We start from the raw sequence: 12,228 nt of genomic DNA, 5'->3' as shown, positions 1-12,228 counted from the left end.
GCAATAGCAACAAGTACACTTGAGCCCAGATTATGTGATTATGATTATGATCTCTAAGTACCGTTCCTCTCGGCCCACCCCCCATTAAAAGGTACCTGGGCTCCTTAAGAAAAACGATTGCAGGTCTGGGTCAGGAAATGTAGGAGACTAGCCTGAAATACTTCTTCCTACCAGAAAACAAGGAGGCTTTTTAAAGATTCTAGGACTCATGACAAAGGAATCAGAAATCAACTTGAAGAAGCTCCCACTGGCCAAGAATGGAACGATTCCAATAGCAAAAATAATAGTCACTGCAAAGTATTAGAACATGTGAAATATTTCAATATTTGTAGTTTCATAGTGATTTAAAAAATTCATTGGTCACCTTCATAGGGTGCTAAGAATCAACTCATTATTTTAAAATCTTAGAAATAGGAAAGAGCCACTTTCTTATATGCCTACTACCTCAAGGCCCCCAAATAAGAGATGCTAATAAATGCAGAAAGAATGGTAGATGAGACCATTACCATTTTGCAGCCCCTAATGAAATAATGGATCCAGGCTAAAATCATTTGTTAAAAGGCTAATGGAGAGCTTCATAATGGATGGATGAGACTCATAAAACCTGATCCTGCTGATAAATCTGAAAATCACAAAAAGAGGGACAAGCAGACACTGTGAGTCTCCTGGTGGGATGAATGCGCCAGGAAGCACACAGCATATGACTTAAGAAGTATATAGTTCTTAAGTGCTCTCTCTGCCCCCCTCCAAAGAAAACCGAAAATAATTCACTTACAGATGAATCTGATTGAGTCTCTAGACAGAACTAACCGCTTAACAGAAAATACAGCGTTTAGAGAAACACTACATTCATGCCAGCATTTGTTCTCTCTTGTCTTTTTTTTTTTAAACATCTTTATTGGAGCACAATTGCTTTACAATGGTGTGTTAGTTTCTGCTGTGTAACAAAGTGACTCAGTTATATGTATACACATGTTCCCATCCCTCTTCCCTCTTGCGTCTCCCTCCCTCCTGCCCTCCCTATCCCACCCCTCTAGGTGGTCACAGAGCACTGAGCTGATCTCCCTGTGCTGTGCCGCTGCTTCCCACTAGCTATTTTACATTTGGTAGTGTATATTAGTCCATATCTCTCTCTCACTTTGTCCCAGCTTACCCTTCCCCCCTATTTTTTTGATGATGGCCATTCTAACCACAGTGAGGTAATATCTCATTGTGGTTTCAATTTGCATTTCCCTAATGACTAGTGAGGTTGAGCATCTTTTAATGCACCTGTTGGCTTTTCATATATCTTCTTTGGAGAAATGTCTATTCAGGTTCTTAGCCCATTAAAAAAAATTTTTTTTTTGGCTATTGAGTTGGAAATACCATATTTTGCCTAGCATATTGGCATATAGTAAAACACATGGTAACACCTAGTGCCAATGAAGGTTTAAAGACATGGATACGCTCGTGTGCTGTGGCTGTATTACAAATTACTGCATCCTTTAAAAAAAAATTGGCAGTATCTATGCAAATCTAAGGTGTGGATTCACTTTGACCAAGCAAAGATATTTCTAGGTACCTATTCTACAGAAATACAGTTGTATGAAGGTATGTGAAACATTCATTGTAGCAAGGTATACTACAGTGAAAATGAGAAGAAATCTAAATATTTGTAAATAAAAGACCAAATCAATTATGGTACAACCATACCAAGCAGTCACTAAAAAGAATATGCTTGTACTGATATAGAAAACTCTCCAAGGTATATTGTGCAAGAAAGTATAGAGTAACGTGCATAACACAATCCCACCTGTGGTTGATAAAATCCAAACTCTATAGATGTACATATGGACATTAATAAGTAAAATTATAGCAAAATATCTGGAATGAAATACACAGTTGAAGTTTGTTTTCTCTGGAGATTCTCTAGGATTGGAGGGTAGGTGAAAAGGAAAGTCCACTCTTTACCATTTATATACATACATGTGTGTATATTTGAAAGGGCAATGTATTCAACTAATTGTCAATTAAAAATTAAAACCATTCAAAAATACATTAAGTGAATGGAAGCACACCAAAATGGTGATTGTGATTTGTAGATCTCTGAGTTCTTTTTATGCTTTCATTATTTTTTATTTCTATAATAAGACTTTCATCATGAGAAAAAAGTTCTTTTTTAAAGTGTGGTTGCATTTACATGAAACCACCTATTTAAGAAGAGGTTAACAAGTTTAACTTTGTTGCATTAATTTTTCTTCAAGAACAATATGGTGTGTTCTTTTTTTATTATCAGTGTCTTTATTCAATATCTTTATACAGTGATAACTCCCCCCCTTCTTTAACTCTCCCTGGTACTCTTTTCTTCCCAGCACAGGTTGGATTAAGCCTTGTTTTGTAGTGTCCTATGGACGCTGCAGTGACATTCACTTCACTACATGGAAATTGTTCTGTGATTTAATTATTTCTTGAACAAGTATGTGTTTAGTATTTACTCCATGCCAGAAACTTTCTAAGTGTGGTACAAAAACAAACTCTTTAAAACTCATAACGTCTCTAAGAGGAAGGCATAATATTTCCCCCATCGTGGAGACGAGGAAACTGAGGAAGAGAGAAGTATCCATCCCAAGGTCATAGCGCAGGTGCGAGGTGAAGGCAGGATTTGAGTACTAAGCTGTCCTCCAAGTAGACTGTGACTCTGAGTCCAGGGGATCAGGGCACTGTCTCCTCAGCGTCCAGCACCTTGTGCCTGGGAACGTGGCACAGTAAACGCCACCCTCAAGAATGAGAGATGGGGTTGGCTGTCTGAGCTTTGAGAGTGAGAGAGAAGTCCAAGAAAATGAAGAATTTATTTTTGGGCTTTGGGTTATTATTGATGGGAAGTCATAAATTTAGGTGGCAAACCATGAATAGGAAGGAGTTCTGCAGCTCGAGACCAGACCATCCTTTTCCTTCCAGCGACTGAATTAAATCTGACCTCAAAATCGGCGGGCATAATCATGAATCCACAATAGGGCAAGGAAATCAAATGGGGAGGCTTGATTTTAATTTTAAATTTAGTTTTGATGTTAAAAGAACATTGAGGGTGGAAAGAAGAGCTTTCTTTCCTCTGTTTTTATTCAGATCTGTCACTTTAAAATAGTTGTCCAAAGCTAGGGTAAAAAAAAAAAAAAATTATATCCCCATGGAAACGCCAAAAAACTCTCTCTGTTTGAAAGGCTGACAAAAGCAGGAAAACTTAATCATTTGCCTCTTGAGATTTTTGTTGTTGGATTTTTTGGGTGTTGTTTTTGTTTGTTTGTAAAATTCTTTTGTTAGTTTGAGAGGTGTGGTGAGATTTTTCTAGATCTGGGGGGGCATGGAGGGTACTATTATACTATGAAAAGGAAAAATGAGCTGCCAAACATGTCACTGTTCTAGTGGCCCAAGATCTGAACTGTTACTGATAGAAAGCAGAGGGTGTGTGTGTGTGTGTGTGTGTGTGTGTGTGTGTGTGTGTGTGTGTGTGTGTGTGTGTGTGTGTGTGTGCGCGCACGCGCGCTCGTATGTAACGGTGGGGACTACACTTCTCCATTGCGTGAGAGCTGATAGGAGAAGCTAGGTCTAGAGAGCTCATAGAGTTGGAATGGCAGCACCGTGGACCTGTTGACGTCCTCTTGATCCTACGAGACCTCTGGCAAACGACCATCACCACAATGAAACTCACAAGGAAACATGGCGCCATTGGTGATTATGGAATAGTACCTCCATCTGCTTTACCCAGCACCTCTGCCACCAGAACAGACCTTCAACATGCCTTGTAAATAACCACTCTTCCCAGGTGACTTACACGAGGCAAATAGTAAAGAAGAACGGCCTCATTCATTTTACGATTCCTCTGGTGGGGGGAGTGGGGCAGTTCAAAAAAGAACATTGTGGACTGAGAAATGCTGGGACTCACTTCTACGGCTGATTTCTGGCATCCTTGGAAATTACAATTTGCCTCCCCGCTCAGAGAAAGTAAGAATTTATAACAAACCTGTAAAAATGAATGCTGAGCTTATTGATTTTAGTATCTGTATAACCTCTTAGGGAGAAGGAGGGCTATTCATTACCACGTGGGTAGAAAATTTTCTTCTGCTTCTTTACATGCTATTTTAAAGTTAAAGCAAGTCCCTTTTCTAAAGTCATCAGGTTCAAGCCCGGCAAAGGGATCAAAGACAATGGTAGAGCTGGGAATGCTGTCATATATTCGATCTCTGAAGAGACTGCAGAACAGCTTAAGTCAGAGTTTGCTTCTGCTTCTGGTGCTTTGGAAGGAATCATGGCTTGGCCTCTTCAAGAAGGCAAGACATCTCACATTTTTAGTGAAGGGAGACACTTTGAATGAGGGATTAGAAATCACTTTTACGTGCCTCCCCTTTATGTAAAAGTTGAGCGTCACTCAAGAAAGAGGCAAGACGTGCTGGGTGGGTGTAATCAGTCTTCGAGGGGGTGCCTTCATCTGTGGAGCAAGGGTGACCCCAGATCAGTGTCATCGTGATATGTTTTTCCATCTCACAGTAAATCAGAAGGGGTGGTGACCCCAGCAGGCTGTGTGCGCTGAAGGCATATGATTCCCACCCGTGGGAACTGGGAAACACTGGAGTGTATTAGGAAATGGCATTTCCAGAGTCTGTGCTTTTTTTTCCTGGAAGGGTCCAGAGCCACTGTCTTTCTAAAATGGTTTAACTCAGCCTCTCCAGACGCCCGCCTTTGTACCTGTGAACTCTGGAGTGGAACGAGCCCACGAAACCCAGGCAAGCGATTCCTCAACTGTTGGGTGTATGTATGTTCCCTGCAAACGCGATGCATTACATTACAGCTCAGGCCAGCTTGGGAAGTTTATTTGATTTGTGTTATTTTTCCAGTTTTGCTGGTTAAGGAATTTTTAGTGTACTTAAATATCTTCAGAAGACAGACTATTATTCATGAAGCAGTTCTACAAAGAAAAGTATCTGATATTCTTTACTTAGCATATTTTCTCAAAGGGAGCCTGTGTCCCTGCTGGGATGCTTAATTTCTCTCTCTCTCTCTCTCTTTTTTTTTTTCTTTCAAAGGAAACTTGTTTGATCTTTTAGCTATCAACCTGGTTTTATTTTTATTTATTTATTTATTTTTAACAGCAGACTTTCCCAGTGTTGATTAGAACATCATAGAAGCAACTACCCCTTGTTTCTCTCGTTACACAATACGGGATACCCATATGGTTCTGGTTCTGAAAATAAAAGAGCTTACCCTGACCAAATCCAGGTAACCAGGTTTTAGCCCCAGCTTGTTTCCTGATTTTTCTGTGTGACCTTGAAAATTTTATGTAATGCCACAGGGTCTGTTCTTCACCCTTGAAATATGAGGCTAATAATCCTCTCCCTGCCTCTTGGAGTGGTGGTTATCAATTCAACCCAGCAAACCTTCATGCGTATTAACTCTGGGCCTGGCACCGTGTTAGGCTGAACGAGAAAAGGACCCTGCTTTCTGAAACACAGAATGCAGGAAGATACCTGCTTTGAGCATCATTTGAAGATACAAAAACAAACTGCCCACCTAAGGAGTTATAAACGACATGAAGCGGCAGATGAATTCTGGAACGGACCTTCCAACCCTGCTCCTTCCAGAAACAGCTTTGCACCTTGAGTCTGGGGTCATCTATATGCCGCTGAAAATATCGTTCACTGTGAGCTCTCTGGGCTTCCCTCTGCTTGCAATGTCACACTGAATAATGCTCACCTGGTACAAGAAGTATGAATTAGACTCTAACGATTTAGACACTTGCAAGAAGGATGTATGCTATTTCATTAAATAGAAGGTTAGAATAAATAAGGGCTTAAAAATTTCATGTAACCTTTATTAAAACTTCTGAAAAATCCAGTTAACCAACTGTCTGACTGCTGTTGTATGCAAGCTCTATTCTAGGGGCTGGAGAAGGGGTACAGAGATAATCCGCTGACCCGTCTCTCCCTACTCCCCAGCGAGACCAGTGCTCTCCTCTATTACATGTTCTTGTTGTGTCATGACTTCTTTTGCAATTCTTTTGCAACTGTTATAATTCATGTTTATTAGTAGCTCATTTGTGAAACCTTTGCCAGATGCTCTCTGAGGACAAAGATTGTCTTTTTCACTACCATATTCGAGTGCCTACTTCAGCATTGATCCTTAATATGTGTGAATGAATAAATAACATCGCTGTACTACCCGTGAGTAATTATGCTGTCATGAGCGTTGGGGGAGATATGCTATTAATATTTGTGGATTGATGGATGAATGGCTCGAGCCTGAGGGTGTAAATTCTGGTCTGGGCTCAAGGGTCTCCAAGAGAAAGGGGTGTCACCCCAGGAATACCAGGCCTGGTGCATTACTCCATTCTGTACTGAATGGTCTAAAAGACCATGTATAATTACAAAGCAAATAGTATAAGGACAAATGTTGTAATAAAATACAAATTGGTCATATGTTTTTATGATTAAAAGCATCCAGATATTGGAAATTTATTGATTTCTTTACACTAAATTTAATAGATTTCTTTGTTTAAAGGAAAATGCAAAAATCACATTGAATGAAAAGTTAGAAATACCAGATGCGAATTTAGTGTTACGTGCTAAATGAGAGAGAAATCTACACACATGTACCCACAGCACATGTCCCCCATGCATCATGTATGACTTTGACTTTTTCCAAGATGGTAAGTTGTGAGATTACATTCACAACTTATCTGTGATGATAAGTGCAGTGAACCTAAAAAGCATTTACTTGGAATTATTAAACCAATGCAGCAAACGTTTATTAAACATGAAGTATGTACCAGGCACTGTGCTAGGTGCTAGGATGAAGGCTGGATTTAAGGGAAAATCAGTGATGGGGAATGAGGTGGGAAACAAGTGATTAAGAAAAGCCAAACCCCTTGAAAATGACAGGTGCCCTACCAAACAGAACGATCAAATACTGACCTGAGTACTGAGCGCAGGACGGGACACTGAAATCTTTCAGAACACACTCTCTGGCACTGATGCTAGACTACCAATCTGGAACAGTTTGAACTTAAATAGGGAAATGCATTCAACCATTCAGAGTTCCCAAGTGGTCAGAAAAATAAGATGACTTCACAGTAAACGCCCAGCTCACTCCTGCTGTCTTTGTGGGTACAGTTTTCTCTCCAACACCCAGAGAAGGGCTCCTTCCTGGAACGGATCTGAAGCCTGGTTAGCACAATGAAATTAAAAAGCTAACCAATAATTCTCCGGACATCCACCCCTGCCCTCAGTAACGTGGTACAGCTATTGATCCACACTAATGATTTAGTGATTAAGGAGGATAAATTGCCTATGAATGCAAAGCAAGCTGAAGGGCCCCCAGCAACAGAGCTGATCATTCTTTATCAATCAGTGCTGTACTTGCCTGTGTAATTTCAGCCCAGTGTCCTAAGCCACCTTGGACATCACTTCCATGTCGAGAGTGTGGTGTTTTCAGCATCTTGCTCACCTGGCTTTATTTTGACAACTTCTAATTTCCTCTTCCTTTTGCTATCTCTTCTCCTTGGGCAATGGCCGCTCTTCTTATCTACTTTCTAGTTGCCGGATCATCTCTCTATGAGTCCATTGTTATGAATTAGCACACGCCAGCACGAAACTGGGTGATTGTCAGGCTACAGTGTATTTGGTTGTGCGTGGGGCTCATCATACAGACCCCCTGGTTGGATTATGCTCTGGTTTCTAGGCCAGGAAAACCACAGCATGAGAGAAATGAAGAGATGACCTCTTTCTCCCATTCCATTCACGTCCCCTGGGAGATCTCAGTGGGCATTAACATAAAAATGGAAAAAGGTATTAACTTAAAAGCTGGTGCCAGAATTTTTCTGGAGGGAATAGTTTTGGAAAAGTGTGTAGAAGCACAAATGCGTAGTCTGACTGTTGGAGAAGCCCCAAGAATGAAATGAAAAGGCTTGCGGAAGTGTTCTGCATGAGAGAATAAGAGAATTTGCTCCTGGGAGAGGATGAGAGAGCAGGGTTTGGAGGACCAGGAAAAACAAAAGGGGAGAGAGAAGGGGCAGTACAAGCTGGAGAGAGACTGCGCTTAGGGTTAGGCAGGAGCCAGTGGGATTCTAAGAAGAGTGAGCACAGCCTCCTGTGTCTTGTAATTATTATCTTGTGATTATTATGGAATCCGGTGGTGCTGTGAGCGCGGTCCCTGCCCAGCAGCATGGGTATCCCCTGGAAACTGGTTACAAATACAAGCTCTCAGGCCCCACCCAGACCTCATCGATAGGAGAATGCTGCTCAGAAAGCTGTGTTTTAACGAGCCCTCCACGTGATTCTGATGTGGTCTGAGTTGGAGAAACACAGCAAGGTTGGGGCCTGTGTACCCGCGAGCTCCTCATCCGCGAGTTCCTCATCTGCGGGTTCAACCGACCGCGGATCGTGTACTATGTTTACCTTGGCTGTTGGCTGAATCCACGGCACACAAGGAATATGAACGGCAAATACAGGACTTGAGCAGCCGTGGATTGGGGGTACCTGTGGCTGTCCCCGAACCAATCCCCAGGGATTCCGAGAGACGACTGTAAGTGTTTCCTCCTCTCGCCGCCCCACACCAAGGGGCAATTCATGTCTGGACATTCATAGATGTTTTGTGTAACTGTTTATGATGTTTCTGAGGCAGCACAGGTGTCAGCACTGGGAGATACGGGATATTCCTACACGCAGAGATGTGACCACAACAATATCCCCAAGAAATCTGCAGAAATGTTTGGACTTTCACGGGCCAAGGAACGAAGGGGTGTTGGCAGTTTTCCCTGGGTTCTGGGGACCGGGGCCGACCCATCTGCCATGTTCACGTAGTAGGCCTGCCCCCCACCTCGCAACTCTCACGTCTCCTCCAACAAGCCTCCAATACCCCCTCCTTGCTTCTTGTCCTCTACAGATGGTTTTGCTTTACACTTTACTGAGAAAAACAGAATCACAGGAGGGGACGACCTCATCCTCCTTCCGCTGAGTCTGCAAAACCTGCACCTTCACCCGTATCCTACTTTGCTCCTGTCACAGTGGGGGATGGATAGTCCCACCTATCAAGGGCTCTTGACCTGTTCCCTAGATCCCACCCACTCAAGGATTTCTCTAAGTCAGTGACTCTCAACTGTGTCTTCAAGAATCATCTACAGAGCTTTTTATGAGCCCTGAATCCCAAGCTGCAGTCCGGACCAGTCAGAATGTTTGGGTGGGGAGACCACGGGGTCAGTGGCCAAGCCCCCAGGGGATTCCAGGGTGCAGCCAAGGCTGTGAACCACCTCCCTCCCTCTGGGCCGTAAACTCTTTCTCCTGGTTGGTCTCCATCACCAGAAAATTATGTCCACTCTGTCCCGTCTTTAAAAATTCTCCTTTGACCTTCGTATCACCATCTCTGTTTCACAGAAAGTCTTCTTGAAGGAGATGGTGATACCTGTGCCTCCACTTTCACGCCTCCCATTACATGGTAGCCTGTGCTCATCTCTCTGGTTTCCCTCCCCATCACACCAGTAAAACAATCGTTCTAATTTTCCCAGTGACCTCTGTATTTTCACAGTGTACGGCCACTTTCTTTTCTTATCCTACTCAACGAACAAGCAGCTTTCCAAAGAGCTAGAGCCTGTCTCCTTGAATCAATTGATATTCTGACTCTGTGACACCATGTTTTTCTGATTCCCTTTTACCCCACTGGCTACTCTTTGTCGGTCTCCCTGTCCTTTGTTTAGACTCGAATTGTTGATTATACCAAATCCATCCTTGTTCTTCCTTTAAACTTGCCGCTAGCTCCTGCTGGTGATCGTATTTGTATCTCTAGCTCAGCTGTGTCTCCTCTGAGCTCTAGACTCACCTATTCAAGTGCCTACTAGAACTCTCTGGTTTCATTCTCACCGTCCGCTGATCAGCAATGCCTAGGAGCAATGCCCCTCTGCTCCTTTTCTGTAATGCAGCATCTAGCGCCAACACCATGTCATCTCTAGATCTACGTCACTCTTTCGGAGCAGAGGTACCTGGAAGCTGCTCGCCATGGCTACAGTGGAAGACCAAGGCAGTGACCGGGTAGTTGAAGACTATTAGACCATCCACCTCCGGAATGGTCCTCCTGTAAAGTCAGCATGTCAGGCGACATGGCTAACGCTTTTCGCCTCTAGAACAGAGGCCACATAAATGCAAATGCATGTAGACATGTGTCCCATCTTACACGGATGATGTGATCCAGAAAAGCTGTTAATAAACCGAAGTTTGGGCAGATCATATCATTCTATAAATACCTTAGGGTGTTGGATAGTTACATGAAGTTGTATGATTTTCTTTTGGTAATGCAAATAAAATCAATACCAAATTCTTGGTTTAGCTATTTTACAAGTATGGCTTTTTAAAATACAATTGTCTGATATTAGGCCACCACCTACGTATTCCACCTTCTCAGCCTCCTTTGCTGATTCCTCCTCTGTTAGACCCCTAAATGCTAGGGTTCTTTAGGGCTTGATAGGACATCTTCTTTATCTATATTTTCTCCAAAGGTGCAGATAAGTCCCAAATTCACATCTCTGATTCTCATCTTACATATCAGGACATCTCCGGTCATTTCTGGTTGAGTATCTACAGTTATCTCCAAGTAAATATTTTCAAAATCTCAGTTTGTCTCTACCCCCCCACACTCCCCTCAGTCTTCTCCATCATCCACTTATTTGCAGTTGTATCTGGTTGGCAAGGTTACCATAAACAGATCCCTGTACCTTTGAACTGCACATGGCATACTTAGCATCTCCTGTCACCATCAACCTTGAACGTTTGTCTCATAGATAAGCATTATTGGGTATAGGATGATGGAGGTGGTGAGTGGGGAGGATAGGATTAGCTCAGTGCCGTCTATTGGAGTAGACAGTTCAAAGAAGAGGTCAGTAAGATCCAGGTTTACGTTATACAGGAGTAGAAAACATTGTTGTTCACTTATTATCTATATGTAAGTTCGGATCAAGCCTGATTTAAGTGCAACTCTCACATTCAAAATCGGCACTAATATAGACCCATTTGGGAAGATATTGGAGAGCAATGCCTATGGAATAAGATGATGTGAGAAGTCTTTGGTCCCATCAGCTTTTATATGTTTCATTACCTTATTTCTTAAGATCTAAAAGTGGACTCTGTTCCCTCAATTTTGCTACAACATTTGCATCTGCCTCTGGAACTTAAAATCAGCCTCATGCCAAGTATGGAAGCAGAGAGCAGATAAGACAGAGCAGAGATGGGGATAGGGAAAAATACTTTGCGTGACTGAGTTTTTAAATTGGATTGGTAGAGAAATCCTTGGACTTGACTGAGTTTATTTGACTATAACCAGATTAAGCTTCTGCAGCAGCCAGAAGGGAAGACTCAAAATAGCAGTAGAGATTAAGTTGTATTATATTAAAATAAAGTTACATGTTTGCATATCCAGAGTTACTGTTTATGAAGTTTGCACGCACTATGCATATAAACAAATTTGCCGAATCTGTTAGACATTTAGGCTTTCTCTTCTTGAATTAAGGAGACAGAGAAATTAGTTCCACTATAGACAGGGTCAAATTTATTCTATTTTTCTGAAGCCAGACCTCAATAGTTTTTTTAAAAAAATTGAAGTATAGTTGCTGTACAATAGAAGTTACAGCTGTACATATATAATAGAGTGATTCACAATTTTTAAAGGTTATACTCCATTTATAGTTATTATAAAATATTGGCTATGTTCTTCATGTTGTACAATATAACCTTGCAGCTTATTTTATACCTAATTGTTTGTACCTCTTAAGAGGGAGGGGCTTTATTGCCCCTCCCTCTTCCTTCTCCCTACCGGTAACCATTAGTTTGTTCTCTGGGAGTCTGCTTCATTTTGTTATATTCACTAGTTTGCATTTTTTAGATTCCACATATAAGTGGTATCATACGGTGTTTATCTTTCTCTGTCTGATTTCATTTAGCATAATGTCTTCCAAGTCCATCCACATTGCTGCAAGTGGCAAAATTTTGTTCTTTGTTATGGCTGAGACTATATATACAGGTATATATATATATATATATATATATATATATATATATATATATATGTATACACATCACATCTTCTGGATCCTAACAGTTTTGAAAGTCAAGCTAAAGAAACGCTCTTTGTTTACAGAGCAATAACATACACAGAGGTGATACCATCAACATATAGCTCCACAGTTAACTAACTGTGCAGCTTTAGGCAATCTTCAAT

At 41.6% G+C, this 12,228-nt stretch overlaps 1 protein-coding gene across 1 annotated transcript in view; it reads right to left on the bottom strand.

Annotated features, from left to right (window-relative positions):
• The window catches only part of F13A1 (coagulation factor XIII A chain), a 140,730-nt gene that overhangs the window by 86,669 nt on the left and 41,833 nt on the right, over window positions 1-12,228 (bottom strand). The gene's annotated exons all lie outside the window — the stretch shown is intronic.

This window comes from Kogia breviceps, chromosome 10 (genome assembly GCF_026419965.1).
Source record: "Kogia breviceps isolate mKogBre1 chromosome 10, mKogBre1 haplotype 1, whole genome shotgun sequence".
Lineage (NCBI taxonomy): Eukaryota > Metazoa > Chordata > Mammalia > Artiodactyla > Physeteridae > Kogia > Kogia breviceps.
The sequence above is the reverse complement of the archived record's forward strand: the minus strand, read 5'-3'. Positions and strand labels throughout refer to the sequence as shown.